Source organism: Salmo salar, chromosome ssa15 (genome assembly GCF_905237065.1).
Source record: "Salmo salar chromosome ssa15, Ssal_v3.1, whole genome shotgun sequence".
NCBI classification, from domain to species: domain Eukaryota; kingdom Metazoa; phylum Chordata; class Actinopteri; order Salmoniformes; family Salmonidae; genus Salmo; species Salmo salar.
Genome location: NC_059456.1, coordinates 65,236,470 through 65,260,514, shown reverse-complemented (window position 1 = coordinate 65,260,514; position 24,045 = coordinate 65,236,470). Strand labels below are relative to the sequence as shown.

Here is a 24,045-nt window from a genome sequence, read left to right as displayed (position 1 = left end):
ACATCTCTGCCCTTTACCCTGCTGCATCGCCTGGGGAGGGGGACTACTGAGGCACAGAGGAGGGTGTTTGGTGATGTGGGTGTTTTTGTATGTGTTGGGGGGGGGGGGGGGGTGATGGTCAGGATGACGGTCCTCTATCCCTTGAACAGTTGCTATGTCAGATTCATAGTACAGGCAGTGGTTGCAAAAACACTGGTGCCTTATGAAAGGTGAATCCCGACGTCTCACACTTTTTATACAGCATAATGCGTTTCCTCTTCCTCCCCTTTTTTTCCCGAACAAGCCTCACTATATCACACCTCCGACTCCTCTGTAGCGTAAGGGCAGACGGAGGTCGGACTGATTGTCTATGACCAGTCCGGTACATGTCCAACGCCAGACATATATCCGATAACAAAATACAAAGATTTTATACTAAATGACCAAGACTTCATTAGGTTCAATCTACTGCATCGGATAACCTTGACTCACTGATGTATTCCTTTTTAAATCATGTCAGCACTGAGCTGCTACCCAGTGTCTGCTACACACACACACTGCCGTCGTACCACAGGAACACAGAGACGAGGTGAGGCACTGAGGTGTAACTCATAGGCTATAATTGTATTTTCTCAGTAAATTGCCCAGAGAAGAAGAGTGCTTGTCGGTGGGGGACTAATTCAGTCTAAACTGATTTTACCTCACTGCATTTCAGCAGTTGATTAATCATCGCATATGAGCTCTTGATTTTATATATCCATTACGTCTTAATATGATTGCCCTGGTTTTGAGAAGTAACCTTCCCTAGATTACATTACTTATCCAATGCAACATGGTAGAGAGAGAGAGGGAGATCATTTTTTTTTAAGATTCAACATTACAAGTGGGATACTGATTTAGGCATATTGATCAAGGATTATTTTTGTAATGTCATGTTCATGTAACTCCTGTCGTACTTGCAGAGACACTCTTTTCATCTAGACTTACTGTGCCTGAGTGTGTTTAGTTATCAAAGTTCAAGTTAACTGTGTTCGTGTCCATCATCATGGCCCCCTGTGCAGAGAGGGCGGCTGCATGCAAGCTTTTTTTTTTAAGATAAGAAAAATCAAAGCAGTTGCTTAATTATTAAGAGTGTACTATTCGGGCCTGCTCCGTTACTTAATTAGCATACTCCTCGGCCCTCCTAATTGAACCGCCGTCCCTGACGGCCTGAACTTTGACCCCAGGGACAGGCGGCATTCTGCGCCACTCTTATACTTTTCCGTTCGCTCATCCCTTTTTCTTTCCTTCCTTCCTCTCTTCCCAGTCTGCCCTGTAGCTCTCATCCCTATTCCTCCCTGTTTTATGTGTTGTGTAGTGTTCTTGAGGGTGTAAACATTGCAATATACACTGAGTGTACAAAACATTAGCAACAGGGTCTACGTTGGGTTGAGGAGGGAGGGAGGGAGGGAGGGAGGGAGAGAGGGAGAGAGGGAGAGAGAGGGAGAGAGAGGGAGAGAGAGGGAGAGAGAGGGAGAGAGAGAGAGAGAGAGAGAGAGAATTCAATTAGCTGACATTGGGAGGTAATACTGCATGAGTCAGCAGCAGTCTCAGTCGGCTGGCCTGAGATATACAGATATAGATCATGTAACACTGTGGTCAAAACAAGAACATTAGATACATGAAAAACAGCACTCTCATTACTTACCAAGCCACAGTTGGAACAGACTGCCTCACACCAGCTCCCTCCTTACATTACTCTACCTCTATCATCCCTCCATCATTCTAGTTCATTCTGCCGCCTTGCTATTACTTCTCCTCTGCCATTTCTCCCAAGCCCGTTGGACGAGCAAGATTAGGATCAAGAGGGAGGAGCTGGAGAGACAGGAACAGAGAGCAAGAGAAAGGAAGAGTCAGTGCTGACATGCAGGGACACTGTCACCTTCTTCAATTTCCTGCTCTATTGTTCCACCGTCTATCCAGTCTGGCCTCTGCACAGTGAAGCAGGGAATTATGTCCCCAGTACAGATGTTCTCCCTTGTCCCCCAGTCTCCAACTAAACAGTCAGACAGCCAGAACTGATCCCAGTCCAGTCCATAGGACCGCGTGTGCATAGTGAACTGTATTAGTCACAGCAGCCTGCCCCCCCCCCATCTCCCTTTACCACGGAAGCAAAGTCATCTTCTAACTACAGAGTGGGAGGCAGAGGTGGAGAGTCAATAATATCCACTTCAACCTAGAGTGGGGGACATTCAATTCAGACTAGTTCACTACTTCTGTTTTTATGCTTGAATGTATAGCAGCTGTGAATGTATCCATCCATTGTGGTTTCCTGTGAAGTGTTGCTAAATTGTTTGCCTCTCTTTTTTCACGTTTACCTTGCTTCACCCGTCCTGCCTAGAGTTACCATTGTCAGTCGGACTCCGACTCTGCCTACCACATTTCACGTCCTCTTCTGTCTCTATACCCCGTCTCCCTCCTCCTATCTCTCTTTCCCTGATTTCTGAGCGACGATATGGACACAGGTTGAGTCATAGAGGACGCTCTCTCCTCTGCTAAAAGTTTGCTGATTGTGGGGGAAAAAAATGGATTTACAGAAAGATGTTAGCCAGCACGTTTTGTGTCACTCTCCCTGAAAGCTCAACTTAAATACTCTCCCAGCTGAATATTGTGGAGCTGTCATTCTCACTCAGCTCTCCAAAGTGACTGCTCTTGAAATGTATGAGGCTTAGCCCTGGAGTTAGCCATGCTTGCTTGGCTAACAAAAACATGTTAGGTTGTGTCACGTTGTGTCTCCACCCCAACCTCTACCCCATTATCAGTCCTGTTATCACAACAGTGAAACACAAGGGCTGTCCAAAATGGCCCCCTATTCCCTACACAGGGCACCACTTTTGGCCAGGGCCACGGCCAGCTTTGAGACCTGCATAACGGTTGTGCTCTCAAAGAGGACACACCTTGAAGGGGTTAACAGAGGGGAGTGCTAGGAGGGTTCAATGTGAATTTAGCTTATGACTAAGTTATGCATTACAGGCCAGAGCAGAGTGGAGACTCCAAACATAATTACATTGATTTCTCACTGATGGCTCCAAATAATGACATTTCCCTTGATCAGGGGGGGAGCCAGAAAGGATGTGAATCAGAAGACTGTCCTTCCGTACAGTATGTGCACACGCCACACGGACACACACACACATTCGCTCACACACGTGCACTCTCATGCACACATGCACTCTCTCTTACACACGTACACCCACTCTCTCTCCCTCTGTCTCTGTCTGTGTTTCATTCTCTTTCCCTTTTTACATTTGCTCATTGCTCATTGCTTCATCTCCTCCCTGGCTCTTTGTAGGAGCCTTCCCCCGAGGGCTGGGTTTAGATGAAATGTACCTTTTAATGGAAATCGAAATGGAATAACAGAGGGAATGCTTCCTAATATTGCCTGTGTTACGGAGAGAAGGAGAGTAGGAGTTTCTTTTAGATTGTGCTGTTAGGACATGGTCTGCGGCCAGGGAGGTATTTGTGGCTGCAAATGAAACCCCAGGCAAGGAAGAACTATGCTTTTATAGGTGTCACTGGGGAGAAGAGACTCCTATTACAAGTGCAATGCTGTTTTAGATGGCAGAAGTAACTCGTCCGACTTTTCTTTCTTTGTTGTTCAGTAAAAGAAACTGACAACTGAAACACACACATTGCCTATTCTGCTGTGTCATTCGCTATGAGAACGCCAACGAGGATTCTTGACCATGGCCTAGCTATACAGCAACATTGCATTGTCTTCGTTTCCTGCTACTGTAATGAACACGAGGGGAGACAGAGAGCTGGTTTCAAGCGCAGGGCGCAGCAGGTGTTTACTGCAAAGGACCACAGGAGGAAGCAGGTAGCTGGGTCCAGGGGCAGGCAGAAGGTCATACACAGGGGGTCCAAAAAGGCACCAGTACAGGCAGGGAAAAGGGTAGTGACGTAGTCCGGGAGATCAGGCAATAGGTTGATAACAGGAAATCCGATAGGCTAAAGTACAGGCAGGGAATAGGCAAAAGGTGTCGTTAGTGAGGCAGGCAAAAACTATCATACGCGGGAGGAGTACATCACGGGAATAACAGAGCTCCGAAAGACGAGTGTCACAAAACAAACAATACCTCACAGGGATGGGGTGCAAAGAACTGAACTAAATAGTGTGTGATAATGACAGGTGTGTGAACAGGTGATTAGAATTCAGGTGATTGGGATCTGGAGAGTCAGCTGCGTTCAGGGGATCTAGGTGTTTGAGGGTGTGAGCTGGAAGCACACGTTACAGCTACAGGCTTGTTGGGGGCCATTTTGAAGTGAGGGATCAATGGGGAGACATCAGAAAGGTGTGTGTGACTGTCATCTCTGTCCTCATCAGACAGGTGTGACTGTCATCTCTGTCCTCATTAGACAGGTGTATCCTCACAAAGGCAAACACTCAAAAGAGGAATAAGACAAGGGAGGGATCTCTTCTAAATCCCTGTTATCTTCCACTCTCTCTCTTCCCCCTCTCTTTTATCAGGATATCTATCTATTCATCTGTCTTTGGTCTACCTTTCTCTGTGTCTCTCTCTCTGTCTGAGATGGGGAATCTCAAGGGGCCGGCTTTATCAGCGTCATCAGTCAGCTTGAAAGAGCCAATCGTGTTCTGAGGTTTTGAGATGTGTGTGTGTGTGTGTGTGTGTGTGTGTGTGTGTGTGTGTGTGTGTGTGTGTGCGAGAGCATCAGTCTGTCTATATGTATGTCATGACAACCCAGTGCAGTTAAGAGAGTGTACAGACCTGGTAGGGTTTAGGTGGTGTGTGTGAAGGGTACATTACAGAACCCCTTACACACATGCTCCCAAAAGGTTCTACCTGGAACCAAAAATGTTTATTCTATGGGGCCAGCCGAAGATCCCCTTGGAACCCTTTTTTCTCTCATGCAGCCCCTAGGAAAAGCGTGTAGCAAATAATCTCCTTTCTTTCCTCACCTCTTGCCCCCCCGTCTCTCTCTCTCTCTCTCTCTCTCTCTCTCTCTCTCTCTCTGTGCTCCATTAACTCCTCTTCCACTCTTTAGCTTTGTTTGGATTGATGTCATGCCCCTAATCCCTTGGCTGCCTGTAAATGGACTCTCTCCTCCTCTTTCATCCCCCTTGCCTCACTTGTGTCTCTCACCCTCTCTTTGGGTTCCATTCTGCTCTACTCTCTACCAATCTATTACTGATCTCCACCTTTGCCTTTACCCCTTCTCTACTCTACTGTACTCTCTCTCGCTCCCTCTCTGTCTTTCTCTCCCTCTAAACCCCAACCCCCTCCCCTCATCATTTTGAAGGAGGACTCTAGTGCCCTAGTCTCCCCCTCCCTATCGGTAGTGTTTCTGCTTCACTAACCCCTTCAGTCACAGCCCCATGCTTTGCATCCACTCGACAGGCGCTGCTGACGAGGTTAAAAGTTTAAGACAGCGACTGCTTTTCCTCTACCTTTCTCCCCCCTCCCTCCTCCCTGCTCCTCCTTCAAAAGTCTATTCCTCCCATACTATGCTGTCCCGGAGAGGTGACTGGAGACAGAAACATCCCCAACTATAAACAGGGATTCATTCAAAAAAAGCCAGTACTCTGCCAGACATAACTCATGAGGTCATGTCAACCCACCCACGCACATACACTATACAGTTTGTGTGTGTGCGCTTGCATATGTGTGTGTGTGTCTTTCTCTTTAGTGTGTGTGTGTGTGTGTGTGTGTGTGTGTGTGTGTGTGTGTGTGTGTGTGTCATTTTAGCTTGGCAGTATCGTGGTCTCCCTGTTTGGCTGCCACTCACACTGTCCCCGTGTTCACTGTCAGGACAGCCAGAGCCCAAGGTCAGCCTTATGTAGAGAGACCAACAGTTGCTCAGGAGAGCGTGTGTGTTCGCATGTGTTTGAATGTGTGTTTGTTTGGTCCCAGGTCTGTCTGGGCTATTGTTATCTATTTGGGAGTGTCTAGTGACATAACACCAGTGCCAAAAATATGCACACCTAATGGCAGATGTGTACAAGGAAAGGGTAACCTACTTCCATTTTTCATTTTTTTTTTTTTTCGCCTTTATTTAACCAGGTAGGCCAGTTGAGAACAAGTTCTCATTTACAACCGCGACCTGGCCAAGATAAAGCAAAGCAGTGCGACAAAAACAACAACACAGAGTTACACATAAACAAACGTACAGTCAATAACACAAAAGAAAAGAAAAATGGAAAAATCTATGTACAGTGTTCCATGTTATTGTGCACCAGGTTGGAAGGTGATGTCAAGGATGTATTACTTAGAGGTCATTGGTAGAGGGTTAACAGATGGTTAACTCTCTGTCCCCATCTCTGGGTTGGATATTTAGGAGCTATTTCTCTTTCTCCACCATAAGGTTCTCTGTCATTATATGTTATATGATAACCAGTTTATGCCTAATTGATCTCCTATCGAGCGGTACTGTCCCAGACGGCGCTCAGCGGGTGGCCTGCAGACAAAATCAATTTATCAGCAGCTTTAATCGACAAGGACCCCTGGCATCAAGAGAGACATACAGACAGGGCGTCCCCAACAGGTAATCCAATAGTCAGAGAGAGAGAGAGAGAGAGAGAGAGAGAGAGAGAGAGAGAGAGAGAGAGAGAGAGAGAGAGAGAGAGAGAGAGAGAGAGAGAGAGAGAGAGAGAGAGAGAGAGAGAGAGAGAGAGAGAGAGAGAGAGAGAGAGAGAGAGAGAGAGAGAGAGAGAGAGAGAGAGAGAGAGAGAGAGAGAGAGAGAGAGAGAGAGAGAGAGAGAGAGAGAGAGAGAGAGAGGGCAGGCATGGGCAACTCCAGTCCTCGGGTGCCTGATTGGTGTCACACTTTTGCTCCAGACCCAGCTAACACACCTGACTCCAATAATCAGTTAAAAATGCAATTAGTTTAAATCAGGTGTTTGCTAGGGATGGGGGGGGGGAGTGTGACACCAATCAGGCCCCCGAGGACCGGAAGTGCCCAGGCCTGCTCTAGGGGTTAAGGTTAGGAGTTAGGTTAAAGGGTCAGGGGAAGGGTTAGCTGAAAGGATTAAGGTTAGGGGAAGGAAGGGGAAGGGTTAGCTAAAAGGGTAAGGTTAGGGGAATGGTTAGCTAACATGCTAAGTAGGTGCAAAGTTGCTAATTATTTCAAATGCTAAAGTTGTCCGTGATGAGATTCTAGACATGGGCGTTATACGCCCACTCATCCACCCTGACCAATAACCTTCCTTTCATTTTTGCCTTAAGTAACCTTGTTTCTTATGTAACAAACGTAACATATCATACTAACTTGGGATATACAGTCAAATTATACTGTCAAACCCTTTTACTGAATAAACAGTACTTACAAACTAGATATGACACAATACAGATTTGCCTATGAAGTATAAATCAAAATGTATATTTCGGAACATTTGCTCCTCTAAACTCATCCGGCGCCTGTCCTCCAGCTGTACTTCATATCCGCAAATGAAAAAAAGCATACTGTAGCTCCACTCCTCACAACTCCACTCTTATCAACCCAATAACTCTAAAGTCAATACTAACCCTGTCACTAACGTACCTCACTGAGGTTCCTCTGATAGACACCCAGCAGTAGCGCTGGTATCATCCGCGCCTCACTTCAGTGCCCCGCCGTTTCCTGTATCAGTCAACTGATAGGGGAGCTGTGCGCTGTGCCTCTGGGATACCCTCCAGTCCGACTTCCTTATCCTGTGTGACTCCCACACCCACATCCGCTATCCACTGGAAATTACACACAACTCAAGTCCATTAGCACATCAAAAGAAACAGGCAGGGGAAACGAGAGGTGGTGTGTTCCTGTTTGTACACCGCAGCATACTGGTGATAGCTAGGACTGTTCACTACCTGTTCAGAAGACTCAGGAGATCATGAATAAGGGCATAGTCATTAGGTTGGTGACTAACAAACCAACAAACGATCGACAAGCGAACGGTTCATCCGTCGGTCTTGATGTTGTTGAAGGGAAGGTACTTATTATGAGTGGCTGTAGGCCTTACAATATTGTCTTTGTTTGGCACTAGATCCATCATAGCTCAGCGCTCCAAAATGTATGAGAGAAATCCTTCCTTTATGATTTACTGCTTGCCTTGCACCGGCTATGGATTATGCTTACTTATGGGCAGCTCTGCTTATGGCATTTTTACACGGGTGCTGCAATGTGCATTTAGCTTCCATCATGGAGAGGATGGATCCTGCACAGTCTGTCTCCACACTGTGAGGAAGGATACGTCTGCTCCGACAGACTCAGTGGTGAGAGAGTAATGATAAGGATCGCTAGCCAGGGATTATTCCACTTGTGGTGACATATTGAAGCAGTTGAGTAAATCAGGGAGAGATACAAACCTCCCTGTCCATCAGAGAACACCTCAGGGACTCTAGGCTGAGCCTTGCACACAAGCTGTTTGCATATGAAAGAAGAGAGGAAGAGCAAGAGAGGAAGAGCGAGTTATCACCACTGTCAGTGTGTTTGATCTTCGTGTCAGAATGGCCGTGACGTTAGTTTAGATTCCATTCCTGCACTGCATGGTCACTATGGAAACCAAATCAGGAAGTTGTTAATGCCTCTGAGTGGTGGTGGGGAGCATGTAGATAGAAATGTCATTCCAGGAAAAGAAAGAACAAAGTGAGAAAGGTGGTGAAGAGGTATGCTTGGCTGCGCAATTTTACGCCTCAGTTGAAAGCATTCAAAAGATGAAAGTGTTACTGGTGGCTAAAGCAGTGTATGTTTGTGTGTATGTGTGTGTGTGTGGCCCTGTGTGTATGCATGTGTGCGTGCTTGTGAAATTATGTGTATGCGGACCCGGGTTTCCTTTTGGAGAATGTGGCGCCAGACATATGACCATCAACGTTTTAATTTACCAGACCCATATGCATCGGGTGTGTAACCTGATTAGGGTGCCGCCCATGGTGCTCAGAATGAGAGAAATCACATTTAGAATATGGTCATTCATATTAACGGAACATGCAAGTCCAGGATGCAATGATGTGCAGTCCTTCTTACCGAATTCTGGTGTGCACTTTGAATTGTGTTAGAATAACTGTCCACGTTTACTTTTCCTCAGCCAACGAGATGAGCAAAAATCACTAGCCTATGTCAATCTACTAGAGTAGAAACATTTAGGTTACCTATTCTACTGGTCAACTAGTCGAGAAAGAGAGATCCTATTCCAAACAGACTCTGGGACAGTTGTGGTGACGATAGAGCCCAAATTCACACAACCAGTAGGCCTAGGCTACATAACAAACTTGAAAAAACAATGAGTCTGATGCAACAGATCAAAACGTTTAGCTTAATATGTTGATAAACTATTATGTATTCCCATTATAAGCGCAGCAGTGCACACGAGGCAGTAGGCTACGCGCCAATGTTCATTCCATAATGCAATTAGCAGGAAACCGCCATTGTCCAAAGGGCACTGCACACGCGAGAGGTTTCATGTGACAGAGATGAAAATATCCGTTAGAAATTTAGAAAGAGAGGAGATCTAATATGAAAGGTAATAGCAAGGTAAGACATGCCTCATAATGGGTATTAAAACGATCCGGTTTCAAACAATTAAGGATATGTTTTTCTAAATGCATACTGCCTCCAGCTCATTGTAAAGTGGTGTGTGACGCGCTGATGAAGCCTGCCTCCCGTTGCCATTTGATGGCGCGTTCAAAAGAACTGGGAACTGGGAGAGAAAAAAATTACCTCCGACTAGGAAAAATCATTTTGAACAGTCATCAAACTCGGAATTCCAACTTGGGAATTCTGCCTCTTTTCTAGAGCTCTGACTTTCCGACCTCAAGATCACTGACGTCATGATTTGACCTCGTGTTTTTCAGAGTTCCCAGTTGTCTTGTAAGCACCACAAGATGCTGCTGCAGCATTTGAGCTGTCTGACAGATTTCCCACTCAAAGGCTCTGTATCTGTATGCTGTATGCGTGTGATAAAAAAAGATACATAAGGAATATACAGTACTGTACACACGTGCCAATTTAATTCCACTAAATTATGCAAAATAACCTATAAACCGATAAGCATGACCAGTCAAATGTATTTACACGGACGGTTTTTACATCAATGAATATGCTAAAAAGCATTATTTCGCATTGCGTTTTTTTTTCTTCTTCTCCCGGACAATTGGCCCGACGTCATTGATGGATTTGCATACATTTGTATAAAGATATACTGTATATTTTAGGGAGCTAGTGAAGGAGTTGAGGATTTTGTTTGTGCAAATCCACCAATGCACATTAGCAGGTTATTACCCGGCTAATGGAAACCCTAGTGTGTACTATACATGAATTTCCGTGAGTGTGCGTGTGTGAGTGTGCATGCATAGAAGGGATGAAAGGAGCCTTGGGGTGTTATAAAACATTCATACTCAATATGTATCTGTCTCTCATCTCCAGTGCTATCCTACCTAAACGGACCAGCCCCACAGAGACCCATGACGCAATACACATGCTCAGGCCCCTAAGCAGTTGCAGGTGGAAAGATTGTTGTCTGCTGCTGGCATGCGATCAACCATGGCATAGGTGAAATACTTGGCTTGTCATCATTAGACAGTAAAACAAGGAATTATGTATCCGTAACATCAAGGAGGATATCAGAACCAGACCAAACACATGGATGTGCTTCTAGTACTAGTCTTAAAACATCCTCCCCTCTTCCCAAACCTCTTATCTGCCTTCCATACTCAGGAACAGAACAAAACAAATCCACTGAATTTTAACTTGGAACCCATAACCTATTGGAACTCAGACCTCTCTCTCTCTCTCGCTCTCTCTCTCTCGCTCTGATCTGTCTGACTTTACTGCTGTGCACAATAATTGCAGTATTTTTCATGAGTGAGGGTAATGGTAGGAGAAGTCTTACTCACACGCTCCAGACAGACCCGCTGTTGATGGGTCTTCCTGCAATATCAAATAAAATTGTATTTGTCACATGCGCCGAATACATTTCCGTGAAATGCTTAATTACAAGCCCTTAACCAACCAGAAAAATACGAGTTAAGAAAATATTTGCTAAATAAACTAAAGTAAAAAATAAATAAAAGAGAAACAATAAAATAACAATAACGAGGCTATATACAGGGGGTACCGATACCAAGTCAACGTGCGGGGGTACAGGTTAGTCGAGGTAATTGAGGTAATATATACATGTAGATAGGGGTAAAGTGACTATGCATAGATAATATACAGTGAGTAGCAATGCAAATAGTCCAGGTAGCCATTTTATTAGCTGCTGCTACTTGCTGAGACAAGGTTAATGTAGTGAATAACTGATTAGAGTTCTGATTAAAGTTCTGTACAATGGAAGGAGTGGAGCCGTATTGGCATAGGGAACAGCCTGTGCGATTACCAGAACACGCATGCGATTTGAAGCCAATCCTGAGACTTTTGTCAGGTACTGTGTGCCATTGAAACGGTTTAAAAATGTCCTCTCTCTCAAACATACTGGGAATGTATTCCCATTAGGATGTAGCCTACAGTAAACAGTAAACCTCACTAAAGTATAGGATATCCACATAGCCTATAATATCAATGGGCGGGGACATGGTTGCATCGCCACACTCTCTCCGTCATACGGTGTAACAGTATCCCATCTTTGTCTCCCTGCCAGGCAGTTTTATGTCTAGGCATCTCAGTGCTAATAGCATTGCCTCTCCTCTCATCCATGAAGGAACACATCTTTCAGACGGACTGCATTTAAAGAGCCTTCGGTCTAAGGATGCCTCATATCCCCCCTGGCTCCAGCCTCTGCATGGCCTCGCCTTGCCTTGTCTGGCCCTGCCTGTGTTCTCTCAGATTATTCTCCTGCAGACGGTGCATAACGCTGGAGAGCAATCAAACACATCCTCTTAAACAGACAACAGTCCATGTTGCTGCATACTAGGCTAATAACTGTGTCCAGCTATGTGAGTGAGTGGGGGGGCTCCTGTTTTAGGTGTACATGTTCAGGGGTGATAGAGAAAGTAGGGGATTGAGGAAATAGAGTGAAGGGGAGGTGGGGGTAGCCAAAGCCTGATTCGCTCCCCACCCCCTTCAAAACAGCCAGCCAGCAGTGTGAAGTGGGTCAGATGGAAATATTTAAATGGGGTGTTTAAGCCCTCAAAACAGCACACCTCTACCACCCTCCACTGGTAGTCTCCTGGTGTATTGTTTATGTATGAAAGGAGGATAAGGACATAGGGAGAGAGGAAGCGAGAGAGAAAGAGGTCCATTCTAACAAACATTTTCCTCAGTGCTTGGGGAGCTAAGCAGTGTGATGGATTAGGCGTGATCAGTGTTTGTCGGCTGGTTTAATCGCAGGTCCACGGCTGCCTGAGGACATGGTTTTAATCATATTTGCCTCCTCATCACCCTCCTGTCTGCTGCCTGAGTGCTGTGTTGGGATATCAATATAGCAGGGACAGTACACTGGGGTAACAGAGTTGTGATGTCACAAAAGCTTGTTGCCAAAGGAGAACTATGATGTCACAAAGGCCTGCATGTGAGAGTTGGGATGTCACAAAGGCTAATAGCCATATGGGAGTTGTGATGTCACAAAGACCTGTAGCTACCAGAGAGTTTTAATGAGAGTTATGATGTCACAAAGACCTCTAGCCATGTGGCAGTTGTGATGTCACAAAGACCCGTAGCATGTGGGATTTGTGATGTCACAAAGACCCGTAGCCATGCGGAAGGTGTGATGTCACAAAGACAAGTAGCCATAGTGATGAGAGCAGTGTCGTCTGGTTGTGTTGGGACCATAATAACCTTGACGACGGTGATGGTGTGTTGTGCATAGACAGCTGGCTCTTTTTATTTTTTATTTTTTATTTATTTCACCTTTATTTAAATAGGCCATGGTGGCGAAGTAAATACAATATAGCAATTAAAACACTGGAATGGTAGATTTGACAGTAGATGAGTGTGCAAAGTAGAAATACTGGGGTGCAAAGGAGCAAAAATAAATAAATAAATACAGTAGGGGAAGAGGTAGTTGTTTGGGCTATTTATAGATGGGCTATGTACAGGTGCAGTGATCTGTGAGCTGCTCTGACAGCTGGTGCTTAAAGCTAGTGAGGGAGATAAGTGTTTCCAGTTTCAGAGATTTTTGTAGTTCGTTCCAGTCATTGGCAACAGAGAACTGGAAGGAGAGGAGGCCAAAGGAGGAATTGGCTTTGGGGGTGACAAGTGAGATATACCTGCTGGAACGCGGTACCTGCTGGAAATTGTTGTGTTACAGACTGAATAGAAAATTTATTCAATTGGGATATTGTGTCACTGGCCTACACATAATACCTCATAATTTCAAAGTGGAATTTAGTTGTTTTCTTTTTACAAATTAATAAAAAATTAAAATCTTAAAAGTATTTAGTTCAGGAGTAAAAATGTACTTACAAGTCACATAATAAGTTGCATGGACTCATTCTGTGTGCAATAATAGTTTAACGTGATTTTTGAATGACTACCTCATCTCTGTACCCCACACATACAATTATATGTATGTTCTCTCAGTCGTGCAGTGAATTTCAAACACAGATTCAACCACAAAGACCAGGGAGGTTTTCCAATGGCTCTCAAAGGGCACCTATTGGTAGATGGGTAAAAATAAAAAAAGCAGACATTGAATATCCCTTTGAGCAAGTTATTAATTACACTTTGGATGGTGTATCAATACACCCAGTCACTGCAAAGATACAGGTGTCCTCCTAACTCAGTTGCCAGAGAGGAAGGAAACCTTTCAGGGATTTCACCATAAGGTCAACAGTTAGAGTTTAATGGCTGTAATAGGAGACAACTGAGGATGGATCAACAACATTTTAGTTACTCCACAATACTAACCTAAATGACAGAGTGAAAAGAAGGAAGGAAGCCTGTACGGAATAAAAATATTCCAAAACATGCATGCTGTTTACAATAAGGCACTAAAGTTAAACTGAAATTAACTTTGTCCTGAATACAAAGCGTTATGTTTGGGACAAATCCAACACAACACATCACTGATTACTACTCTTCATATTTTCAAGCACGGTGGTGAGTGGCTGCATCATGTATTTTTGCGCTAAGCACAGGAAAAATCCTAGAGTAAAGCCTGGTTCAGTCTGCTTTCCAACAGACAAATTCACCTTTCAACAGGACAATAACTTAAAACACAAGGCCAAATATTTACTGGAGTTGCTTACCAAGATGACATTGAATGTTCCTGACTGGCCTAGTTACAGTTTTGACTTAAAATCAGCTTGAAAATCTATGGCCAGGCTCGGAAATGGCTGTTAACAACCAACTTGAAAGAGCTTGAATATTTTTTTAAAGAATAATGTGTAAATATTGTACAATCCAGAAAGACTCACAGCTGTAATCACTGCCAAAGTTGATTCTAACATGTAATGACTCAGGGGTTTAAATACTTATTTTCAATACATTTGCAAAAAAATTCTAAAAATAGGTTTTCACTTTGTCATTATGGGGTATTGTGTGTAGATGGGTGAGCATTTAAAAAAAAAAAATAATTTAGAATTCAGACTAACACAACAAAATGTGGAATAAGTCGAGGCACTGTATAGCCGTGGAGAATTGGTGTGAGTCTGCCATGTGTGACTGATGTCTATCATTCATGTAGCCCTGACTGAGCACAACATTATTACATTTACATGTATATTTTAGTAATTTAGCAGACACTCTTATCCAGAGCGACTTACAGTTAGTGTCTTAAGATAGCTAGGTGGGACCACCACATATCACAGTCATAGTGAGTACATTTTCCTCAGGGTGAACAAATGATATATATATAGTACCAGTCAAAACTTTGGACACACCTACTCATTCAAGCGTTTACACATTTTGTACTATTTTCTACATTGTAGAATAATAGTGAAGACATCAAAACTATGAAATAACACATATGGAATCATGTAGTAACCAAAAAAGTGTTAAACAAATCAAAATATATTTTTGATTCTTCAAAGTACCCACCCTTTGCCTTGATGACAGAGTTCCCACATATGCTGAGCACTTGTTGGCTGCTTTTCCTTCACTCTGCGGTCCAACTCATCCCAAAGCATCTCAATTGGGTTGAGGTCAGGTGATTGTGGATGCCAGGTCATCAGATGTAGCACTCCATCACTTTCCTTCTTGGTCAAATAGCCCTTACACCACCTGTGTCAGATGTCTCAAGTTTTGAGGGACCATGCAATTGGCATGGTGACTGCAGGAATGTCCACCAGAGCTGATGTCAGATAATTGAGTGTTCATTTCTCTACCATAAGCCGCATCCAATGTCATTTTAGAGAATATGGCAGTAGGTCTATCCAGCCTCCCAACCGCAGACCACGTGTAACCATGCCGGCCCAGGACCTCCACATCCGGCTTCCTCACCTGCAGGATCGTCTGAGACCAGCCACCCAGACAGCTGATGAAACTGTGGGTTTGCACAACCAAAGAATTTCTGCACAAACTTTCAGAAACCGTTGTCATGACTGTCCACGAGAATCCAAATAAGTCAGATCAGGTTTGCAATGAATAACTTCAATCAAACCTCCTTTCACCTGTAAAGGGGGAGGAAATGACTAGTGAGGATTAACAATTCGAGTCCTGTTGTAAATCAAGGAACACGCTCTCCAAATTCACTAAAGGAATGTGCTTTGTCTCAACAGACCTTTTTCCTGCTGAAACTCTAACATGTTCAAAAGTGAGTACTGGAACAATATTTCTAATGTAGAACGTGGGGAATTGTCAGAGGCGATCTTTAGAACACATGTCATTTTGTTTTATTTTGTGATGTTATAAAGGAAATACTGTAACTTGGAAAGTATACCCACTACATATATGAAGTTTCCATACTATGCGTATCACAACTCAGGATATGACCCAGATGCAGACACAGGAGGCAGATAGTACAGTTCTCAGATGATTTATTGTAAACACGGGGCAGGCAAAGGGCAGGTCGAGGACAAGCAGGGCTTTGTGATCAGGTCTGAGTCAGACAGGTACAGGACGGCAGGCAGGCTCGGGGTCAGGGCAAGCAGAGGTTCACAATTAAGTCAGAGTCAGGCAGGAACAAGACGGCAGGCAGGGTCAGGGCAGGCAGAATTTTCAGAACCAGGAAAACTAGGAAACAGAACTTGAGAAAAAGGAAGATGAGAAAGCACACTGGTAAGACCTGACAAGACAAACTGGCAACAGACAAACAGAGAACACCGGTGTAAATACACAGGGGATAATGGGAAGATGGGTGACACCTGGAGGGGGTAGAGACAAGCACAAAGAAAGGTAAAACAGATCAGGGTGTGACAATGCTTTGTGCATGTGATATGAAAAATTCTGAAAATGTTTTTATTAATAGAGGGATGGGATGTGTGAAGCTATAAGAGATGATTGTTTTCCATAACTTTGCACCATGAGTAGTGACCGCGCCAAATTGATGTCAGAGAGCGTGTCAGCCTGCCGGAACTGCCCCCTTTGAGCGAAAGGTATAAATGATGGGTTAAGAAAAAAATGGATTAGACCAGAAAAAGTGTGAAGCGGCAGCTGCACGTTTGAAATGGTTTGAACTTTGAATCTCAACACGGGTGGAGAAGATAAAATCACCTTCCGGGCAATCGCTGGTATGGCTGATTAGCTGTTCTAAGTATCTTCGAAAGCAAATGTAAGTAGGACCATCCTGTTACTCTTCAAGAGCGAATGGAAGGAAAGCCAACTTTGTAGTTCTGTTCAGGACTACATGACAAATAACCGGATACCTGACAACCACGAAGAAGAACAACAGTAGAAGACTTGTTGGAATCATTTCGGACAATCATAGCCTTACAAGCGTGCCGCGAAAAGGCCCAACCCCCTTTCCAAGGCTGCCCTGTTCCCCGAGAGATCCTAGGCGAACCCAGGCATTTCATGTAAATACATTCATGATTTCTTTCTCAAAGCGGGCGGCGGTTCGTGTGCAAAGTATATGGTTACTGAAGATGAGAGTTTCTGAATGTACCAATGTTAAGTGTCTCTGTCCCTCTCTCTCCCTCTTCATCTCTTCTTTAATAAGCATCCATGTTGTTGTCATTTCGCTAGGGACCTGTTTTCTGCGTATTAAGTCTCCAGTCAATAACTGGTGCAAAGTGTGTATGTTTAACCTGTGTTCCCATTTAAATAGCTAGTAAATAAATAATTAAAACAATTTGTGTATTACTGAATCATAAGTAAGGCTCGTGTTACGACTGTTCAGAATGATCATATGATACAAGGTTATGATTAATCAGTTGATTGTTTACAGATGTGATAGGTAAAGGCTTTTTCAAGTTTAATTCGGGAGATCGTAACTCTTTAAAGAACTGCTCTCATGGTGCCCCAGATCCTAATGAGTTAATTGTTACATGATTAATTGAATCGGGTAACAATTAAACGTAGTTAGTTAATTAGATAAATAACAGCCTTTAGATTCATGTTAAAGTCAAGTCACGACACCGTCTCAGGGAAGCTCATCTGGGTGCTCGTCGTCCTCACCAGGGTCTTGACGTGACTGCAGTTCGGCGTCATAACTGACTTCAGTGGACAAATGCTCACCTTCGAAGGCCAATGACATACTGGAGAAGTGTGCTCTTGACGGATGAATCCCGGTTTCAACTGTACCGGGCAGAGCTGTTTGATGATCTGTACACAATTCCTGGAAGCTGAAAATGTCCCAATTCTTCCATGACCTGCATACTCACCAGACATGTCACCCATTGAGCATGTTTGGGATGCTCTGGATCGATGTGTAGGATAGCGTATTCCAGTTCCCGCCAATATCCAGCAACTTCACACAGCCATTAAAGAGGAGTGGGACAACATTCCACCAGCCACAATCAACAGGCTAATCAAATCTATGTGAAGAAGATGGTGGTTACACCAGATACTAACTGGTTTTCTGATCCATGCCCCTACCTTTTTTTAAGGTATCTGTGACCAGCAGATACATATCTGTATTCCCAGTCATGAGAAATCCATAAATTAGGACCTAATTTATTTATTTCAGTTGACTGATTTCTGAATATGAACTGTAACTCAGTAACATTTTTTAAATAGTTTATATTGTGGTTTATATACATTTTTTAAATAGTTTATATATAACTCAGTAACATATTTTTGTTCAGTGTATATACAGTGCATTCGGAAAGTATTCATACACCTGACTTTTTCCACATTTTGTAACGTTACAGCCTTTGCAAATGTATTAAAAATAAACAAATTAAATATTACATTTACATATTCAGACCCATTACTTAGTACTTTGTTGAAAAACATTTGGCAGTGATTACAGCCTTGAGTGTTTTTGGGTATGACGCTACAAGCTTGGCACACCTGTATTTGGGGAGTTTTTCCCATTCTTCTCTGCAGATCCTCTCAAGCTCTGTCAGATTCGATGGGGAGCATCACCTGCACAGCGATTTTCAGATCTCTCCAGAGATGTTCGATCGGGTTCAAGTCCGGGCTCTGGCTGGGCCACTCAGAGACTTGTCCCGAAGCCACTCCTGCATTGTCCTCACTGTGTGTTTAGGGTCGTTGTCCTGTTGGAAGGTGAACCTTCGCCCCAGTCTGAGATTCTGGGCACTCTGGAGCAGGTTTTCAACAGGGATCTCTCTGTACTTTTCTCCATTCATATTTCCCTCAATCCTGACTAGTTTCCCAGTCCCTGCCACTGAAAAACATCCGCACTTCACAGTAGGGATGGTGCCTGGCTTCCTCCAGATGTGATGCTTGGCATTCAGGCCAAGGAGTTCAATCATGGTTTCATCAGACCAGAGAATCTTGTTTCTCATGGTCAGAGAGTCTTTAGGTACCTTTGGCAAACTCCAAGCGGGCTGTCATGTGCCTTTTTACTGAGGAGTGGCTTCCATCTGGCCACTCTACCATAAAGGCCTGATTGGTGGAGTGCTGCAGAGATGGTTGTCCTTCTGGGAGGTTCTTCCATCTCCACAGAGGAACTCTAGAGGCTATTTCAGAGTGACCATCAGGTTCTTGGTCACCTCCCTGACCAAGGCTTTTCTCCCCCGATTGCTCAGTTTTCCCGGGCGGCCAGCTCTAGAAAGACTCTTGGTGGTTCCAAACGTCTTCCATTTAAGAATGATGGATTACACTGTGTTCTTGGGGACCTTCAGTGCTGCAGACATTTTTTGGTACCCTTCCCCAGATCTGTGCCTCGACACAATCCTGTCTCAGAGCTCTACGGGCAATTCCTTCGACCTCATGGCTTGGTTTTGGCTCTGACATGCAATGTCAACTGTGGGACCTCATATAGACAGGCGTGTGAGTTTCCAAATCCTGTCCAATCAATTGAATTTACTACAGGTGGACTCCAATCAAGTTGTAGAAACATCTCAAGGATGATCAATGGAAACAGAATATACCTGAGCTCAATTTAGAGTCTCTTAGCAAAAGGTCTGAATACTTATGTAAAAAGGTATTTCTGTTTAACATTTTTATACAATTGAAGAAAAAGGTTTTCGCTTTGTCATTATGGGGTACTGTGTGTAGATTGTTGAGGAAAAGCAATAATCCTATCCATTTTAGAATAAGGCTGAAACGTTAGAAAATGTGAGAAAAGTAAAGGTGTCTGAATACTTTCCGAATGCACAATATTTATTTTATTTTATTTTTTATTATCACTGCAAACACTCAGCCTTCCTCTTAAACTTCATGGCTATTTAACTTTCTACATAAACTTTGTAGTCAATAGTTATATTGGATTATGAAGCTAATGGCCAATTATACTGCACCTGAATTGAAAAGAGAAACAACAATTGGAGAGTATGGTCAATTGATGAGCAAACCATTCTGTTACTCTTCAGGAGTGAATGGAAGGAAAATCAACTCTGTATTTCTGTTCCGGACTACACGACAAGTAACCGGATACTAAACAACCACCATTAATCTCTATCATAACTCCAACTATATCACAATATCCATTTATTTCAACAAGGCATTCACTGTTACAGTGTAATTGTACACAGGTTTCCAGCTACAACAAGCCATTGTTGGTTTCCAAGGCCTCTGTCCAATGTTCAGGAAGGGCTCTCTACCCCACAAGCTCTCACAATCTCACGTCATAATTAGACATTCATCCATGTTTCTCAAACGTCAGATTTCTAAGTTTTCACAAATGTCAAATTTCAAAGTGTCTAAGGTTAAGTTTAGGCATGAACTCAGAATTCTGAAGGTTAGGCATTAACTCAGAATGGTTAAGGTCAGTGTTAAGGTTTGAGATAAGCTTAAAACAAAAATATGAAAATCTATCACTGGATTCGAACATACAACCTTTGGAACCAACAAAAATATCAAAAACATCTTTCTATCGCTGGATTCAAACTTTGGAACCAGATGCAGTGCTCACTGTTGCCCCTAGTGGCTGGTTTCCACGTCTTTTCCTGACGTCTTCAGACATGGATGGACGTCGAATACTGACGGGTGACCTGCCTGCTCCACCTCCTCCAGACAGGGGTGAAAATCCCGGGGGGGGACGGGGGGGACACGACCCCCCCATCCTGGGAAAAATATGATTTGTCCCCCCCAATATATCACTGAAACATAACTATGTAATTTAAATAATATTAATAATACGCAATGAAAGCAATTGTGCTGATTATAGACACTTAATAGCGCGTTTTTAAGTTTCAAAAGATTGCGACCCCCCCCACCCTTTGCCTCACAATGGTTTGATCCACTGCCAGTTCCTTAGTTGGCAAGGTAACAGAGGGGTCGTATCCACTGTCTGAAAGGCACTCAATGAACGTAACTGACGTGAAGCTAATCCAGTCAATCGCGCACACACACTAGCTGAATATGCAGAGCTAGCGCGCAAATATTAACTATTAAGCTAGCTAGTAGCTATTCCATTTATGTGGCCTCGTCAAAGATGGAATCTTTGCTATCGTCAATTTATTCCAAGATCAGCATGCAGATGATGTAAGTTAGTGCTTCAAAGTCCCTGTTATAAGGTTAGCGATAAACTGGAGTCCAAACTGAACAGAACTACACTCTCTTCTACCATTGTCTTAAATATACTGCTCAAAAAAATAAAGGGAACACTTAAACAACACATCCTAGATCTGAATGAAAGAAATAATCTTATTAAATACTTTTTTCTTTACATAGTTGAATGTGCTGACAACAAAATCACACCAAAATAATCAATGGAAATCCAATTTATCAACCCATGGAGGTCTGGATTTGGAGTCACACTCAAAATTAAAGTGGAAAACCACACTACAGGCTGATCCAACTTTGATGTAATGTCCTTAAAACAAGTCAAAATGAGGCCTCCACGTGCCTGTATGACCTCCCTACAACGCCTGGGCATGCTCCTGATGAGGTGGCGGATGGTCTCCTGAGGGATCTCCTCCCAGACCTGGACTAAAGCATCCGCCAACTCCTGGACAGTCTGTGGTGCAACGTGGCGTTGGTGGATGGAGCGAGACATGATGTCCCAGATGTGCTCAATTGGATTCAGGTCTGGGGAACGGGCGGGCCAGTCCATAGCAGCAATGCCTTCCTCTTGCAGGAACTGCTGACACACTCCAGCCACATGAGGTCTAGCATTGTCTTGCATTAGGAGGAACCCAGGGCCAACCGCACCAGCATATGATCTCACAAGGGGTCTGAGGATCTCATCTCGGTACCTAATTGCAGTCAGGCTACCTCTGGCGAGCACATGGAGGGCTGTGCGGCCCCCCCAAAGAAATGCCACCATACACCATGACTGACCCACCGCCAACTGGTCATGCTGGAGGATGTTGCAGGCAGCAGAACGTTCTCCACGGCGTCTCCAGACTCTGTCACGTCTGTCACGTGCTCAGTGTGAACCTGCTTTTATCTGTGAAGAGCACAGGGCGCCAGTGGCGAATTTGCCAATCTTGGTGTTCTCTGGCAAATGCCAAACGTCCTGCACGGTGTTGGGCTGTAAGCACAACCCCCACCTGTGGACGTCGGGCCCTCATACCACCCTCATGGAGTCTGTTTCTGACCGTTTGAGCAGACACATGCACATTTGTGGCCTGCTGGAGGTCATTTTGCAGGGCTCTGGCAGTGCTTCCCCTGCTCCTCCTTGCACAAAGGCGGAGGTAGCGGTCCTGCTGCTGGGTTGTTGCCCTCCTACGGCCTCCTCCACATCTCCTGATGTACTGGCCTGTCTCCTGGTAGCGCCTCCATGCTCTGGACACTACGCTGACAGACACAGCAAACCTTCTTGCCACAGCTCGCATTGATGTGCCATCCTGGATGAGCTGCACTACCTGAGCCACTTGTGTGGGTTGTAGACTCCGTCTCATGCTACAACTAGAGTGAAAGCACCGCCAGCATTCAAAAGTGACCAAAACATCAGCCAGGAAGCATAGGAACTGAGAAGTGGTCTGTGGTCCCCACCTGCAGAACCACTCCTTTATTGGGGGTGTCTTGCTAATTGCCTGTAATTTCCACCTGTTGTCTATTCCATTTGCACAACAGCATGTGAAATTTATTGTCAATCAGTGTTACTTCCTAAGTGGACAGTTTGATTTCACAGAAGTGTGATTGACTTGGAGTTACATTGTGTTGTTTAAGTGTTCCCTTTATTTTTTTGAGCAGCGTATATTTAATGGTCTCGTTGCAAAAGCTAAATTGTCGCAAGGGAACTTTTATTTATTTTATTTCACCTTTATTTAATCCGGGTAGCAAAGATTATAGCAAACACCACTGAAACGGAATTGGTGCTCGCTAGCTTTGCAAATTCAGCTATTGTTGGAAGCCAGCCAATATGAAACAAACTATTAAAATTACAAAAGGTTGCAGCGTATGTTGTGTAAATGGTGAACTCATACAGCTGTCAACTCTTGTCATTTTAATCCGTTTCACATTTGCTAGCTACCTTTTAGATCGAAGCCCAAATAGAATGATAAAAGATAAGATGATAGAAGCCCATCTCCTACTGTAAATAACCTACACACTGTGTGTGTGTGTGTGTAGCCAGCCAGCCAGGTAGAAAAATGGCAGAAAAATAAAAGACGGACATCAGAGTATTTTTCAGTACACCAAAACACAAAGTAAGAACCCTAGTAGCCTAATATCTCAAAGACTAGTTGATAAAATGTTCATAAGAAAGAAATGAAATTCTAATGGAATGTTTCACGATGATGTCATTAGGCAGAGCAGGCAACAGATAGCACACAGACAGCAGAGTTGGGGACAGATATGCAGGGACAGACTGGCAGAGACAGGGAGTCTCAGGTAAGTTTGTTGAGTCTTTGTTTGGCAACATTATGAAAGGTTCTCAATTTTTTTTACTTGTAAAATAGGAACATAATTGGAAAATGCCATGGATACCCCCACTCTCAACTTAAACTGGTGACTGAACTAAGATTTGTTAAAGGCAATGGTATTGCTGTTGTGATTAGTTGTGTAGTTTTGGGTACCGGTAGTTAGGAGTACGGCAAACACCTTATTTCTTTGGTTCCTCAATATACATTTACCATATTACAATGTAGGCTATGTGTTACAGCACTACTTTTGGTGTACCCCTCAGGAATTGCTCTTGAGAAAATTTCATGCAATTGTCCCCTCCAAAGTTGATATCAGATTTTTGCCCCTGCCTCCAGATATACCCTTTTTCTTTAAATTGTCAAATCTTGTCGATGATGATATTCTATTAAAGTTGTAAAAGCATCCAACACAATAGCACGGGTAAGTAAGAAATTATTGTCAATAAAGTGATGATTCTCAGAGACTAGCGAAGTGGATGTTTTGACAACAATCTTAAAGATTAGGAGACTTTCAAATAATTGTATTGAATGGTTTAAAGTGTCTTGTTTATCTGACCGTGAGTTGTTTTATTGCCAGGATGTTGTTTTTTCACCCTCCTTTACTTTTTCCTCAACGTCAGTTCCTCTCCTCACTTCCAGACTCTCTCTCTCTTCTCCACTCCTCTCCCTCACCCTTTTCCTTTATTCCTCCGTGATCTGGCATGAGTTCTCTTTGTGTCTCTGTTTCGTTCTCTAGGGCCTCTTTCTCTGTGTTAGCCTGCCTGTTTCCGAGAGCAACGGGAGAGGGACTAATTGCGTTGCCAGCAGCCTTGTTAATGACAATATTTTAATGGCT

At 43.8% G+C, this 24,045-nt stretch overlaps 1 protein-coding gene across 1 annotated transcript in view; it reads left to right on the top strand.

Annotated features, from left to right (window-relative positions):
• Nucleotides 1–24,045, top strand: part of LOC106571924 (cadherin-4) — a 397,705-nt gene that overhangs the window by 154,243 nt on the left and 219,417 nt on the right. The window lies entirely within an intron of this gene.